The 3,353-nt window shown below is 44.6% G+C and overlaps 1 long non-coding RNA gene across 1 annotated transcript; it reads left to right on the forward strand.

Moving 5' to 3' along the window:
• The first annotated feature begins 1,616 nt into the window (after positions 1 to 1,616).
• LOC137358873 (uncharacterized) lies at positions 1,617 to 2,946 on the forward strand. The gene is made up of 3 exons (XR_010971343.1): positions 1,617 to 1,733; positions 2,459 to 2,615; positions 2,886 to 2,946. It is a non-coding gene; the product is annotated as an uncharacterized lncRNA (long non-coding RNA).
• The last annotated feature ends 407 nt before the right edge of the window (positions 2,947 to 3,353 follow it).

Genomic DNA, 3,353 nt, shown 5'->3' on the forward strand with positions numbered 1-3,353 from the left:
GAGTGAGTTTAGCTTAAAAAAATGGAGAAATAATTTGGATTTCTACAAAATCATCCCGATTGTATCCAGTAGTATAATGGAATGAAACTTTCAGTTCATGATGTTTTCTGACACTGTTGTCTTGGCGGTGCAATGTGAAATTTGCGTGTATGTTGGATGGGTGATTCAATGGGATACACGTGACTTTTAAATGGAGGGCAGAATTTTGTTACACAGTGACCACAGTCTGGGAGTGAAAATGCCGCTGGATAGCGGTGCAAAGGAAACCTGACGTCCTTACACAGTTAGGTGATATTCCCCGAGTCGACCGAGCTCGTGGGTGGAGGCTCCACTTTAAGACACTGGGCAGATAACGGAGCAAAGAAAACAGGAAATTCATGGCAATTTTCCAAACTATTCACAATTTAGTGAAAGGCGGGCGAGACTAACAGTTTCAGAGACTCGCCATCGATAACCAAGGGGAAGTTCAGAGGAAGGTCAGTTTTGGCTGTGAAAAGCATTGTGGCACTGGAGGGAGGGGGAGAGATATTGAATCACGGTATTGGCAATCTGGAGGCTGACCGATCTTGGCGATCACAACAGAGGTATTCAGAATGAGCATCCTCTCTGACTTATAAGATAGGTATAAAAAATGAAAACAATGAAGGGTTTGAGAAGTGAGTGCAGCAATTTACAATAGGTGTCATCCACTCCTGTTTTGAGATCTCCCATTGTGGAGGAGCATCAGAGATGGAGAGAACAGCAGTCCCCAAGGGTTGGTCTGCTGCACCCAGAGAGGGACAGTAATCGTGAGGCTGGAACAGAGTGTGGATTAGCAGGGCAGCACAGTAGCACGCAAGCAGCTTCTTGAGTGCAGATGATGCTACCCACGAGTGGGTTTACCATCAGAGGCTCTGCTTCCTGCAAATGTCAGAGCAGCAGTGTCACTGAAGATTGTGCCATATCAGGGAGGTGGTCACTGAGCTGGAGGAGGATCTGATGGAGGAGGATCTGAACCAATGAGTGGGGGCACCCCTCCTCCAATTTCATTTTAATGTTGTGTGACATTTAAGGCTGTCAGCTTAATGTAAGGCACTGCACTCACCTTGCCATACTACATCAGGGCATTGATCCTGTTCCTGCACTGAAGCCTCTTACATGGGACTACCTCACGTCTGCTCAACTCCTCCTCAATCTCCTGCCAGGCCCTGCCTGCCAGCCTAGCCGGCCTCCTCCACCCGTTCCGATGGGAAAAGCGCTTCCCTCCTGCCATTGCCGCTTGGAGGAACACGTACAGGGAGACATGAGAAAACCTGGGCTCCACCCTTGCTCTGACTGCTGCCATCTTACAAACACACCAGTTGTCAGTCCTCCCACCCAATGTCCTACAGTGCTCCTGTCTTTCAATCGATTGCTGGCTGCCGTTTAAAATATATGACGGGCCTATGATGACTCAACTGCCGCGGCACGACATGGTCCTACCATTCGTCAGCCTCAAATCTCATTCCAGCTGAAGATCACAGTCAAACCTGGCAAGCCTGAGTAGATTGGCGTCTAACAATATCATTCTAAATATTCAGTGTTACCATGTGATTTTTGTGAAAATCATTATTTCCTCTCAGGTCTGGTCCCCGGTGATTATGATGATGTTCAGACTGGAGCCATTGACACTCAGGATGGTCACTTGTTGCTGGACAGTGTTCCTGATGATCTCTTCACACTGACAAGTGCCGGCGGTGATCTCTCCACTCTCAGTGAGTTAAACTCCCACAGTCACCATCTCTCTGTTTCTACTTTGAATTTCATTCCAATCGGCGATCTCACAGACTGCTGGTTAATTTAAATTCATGTTGTGATTAAAGCAAATTAGTCTCCTCAATGGGGCGGCACAGTGATGCAGTGGTTAGCACCGCAGCCACAGCTCCAACAACCCGGGTTCAATTCTGGGTACTGTCTGTGTGGCGTTTGCAAGTTTTCCTTGTGTCTGCGTGGGTTTTCTCCGGGTGCTCCGGTTTCCTCCCACAGCCAAAAGACTTGCAGGCTGGTCGGTAAATTGGCCATTATAAATTGCTCCTAGTATGGGTAGGTGGTAGGGAAATATAGGGACAAGTGGGGATGTGGTAGAAATATGGGATTAGTGTAGGATTAGTCGAAAATGGGTGGGCCAAAGGGCCTGTTTCAGTGCTGTATCTCTGAACAAAAGTAAATGCTGGACTTATTTTAGAAAATACATCCTGACGTTATCTCTGTTATGAACACATTCACTGGAAATCCTTCAGGTGCGCAATCTAAACACCCTGATTCGGGCTCAGCAGATCCACTTCATCTGCTATCACCCAGCGGGAAAATAACAACACGGTGAATGGAGCTGGAAACCATTCAAATTCCAGTCCCCATCACCTCATTGACACTTATACAGATGACCCGCACTGAACTCACTTTTAGTTCAATAATTAATCCATCATCTTTCTCTCCATAGTATGCAACTCCCAGACCCGCACTGAAACAGCTTTGCTGGTTCCCTCCAATCCTGAAAACAATGAGGATATTCACTGTGACACGTTCACAGCAGCAGACATTCCACCAATGACGGGCAGTGACTGTGCGGTTCAACATCTTACATCTGCATAAACCCGGTAAGACCAATGCTGTATTATTTGTTCCATTTATTTGTGCTGACAGTGTACAGTCCCGGCTGGTTCTTATATTAATATGATAATGATTGGTGTTTTCAGCAGTCAGTGATTCTAAAGTATCGCAGAGAACATTCTGTGTACTTACTATTGAAATAGGAGGATTATTGAAACTGAAATATTCTGAGCAGAGAACATGTACTGTATTTGATGTGTTTATTTGATGGTTGGCATTGCTGTAACCCTCTCAAGTCGTTTCTGTTATCCTTTCAGCTAAAAGGTCAGCCTCAAATCCAGCAAATGATGTCTAAAGGTGTCTCACAGACTGGTGGAAAATACTCTGTGTTAAATCTGAAACATTGGCATGAACATTTCCAACAGTGTGAACATGCTGAATGTGCTTTACTTCACGATAAAAGCATCACTTTGCGTTCATCAGTCACCAGATTATTTGGTGTTGGAATAACAAATTTGGCTTTTCTCCATATTTTCTCTGAAAGTGTGTGTAATCTGTTTAATTAAAATACCAAACAGAATTGATTTCGGATCATTTCTCTGTCTGTACAAATACTGAGATACATTCCTCCGCATGTAATTACCAACACTGATACAGAGATTAAATCCATTGCTTATTAATAAAGAGTTGGTATGAAATTCGTTCTGTAACCGTTTCACATGTTCATATCCTATTAAAGAATGTTTAGAATACGTCTGTCGAAGAATAAATGGTCTGTCTCTTTT

The sequence above is a fragment of the Heterodontus francisci genome, unplaced genomic scaffold, assembly GCF_036365525.1.
Source record: "Heterodontus francisci isolate sHetFra1 unplaced genomic scaffold, sHetFra1.hap1 HAP1_SCAFFOLD_157, whole genome shotgun sequence".
Taxonomy (NCBI): domain Eukaryota; kingdom Metazoa; phylum Chordata; class Chondrichthyes; order Heterodontiformes; family Heterodontidae; genus Heterodontus; species Heterodontus francisci.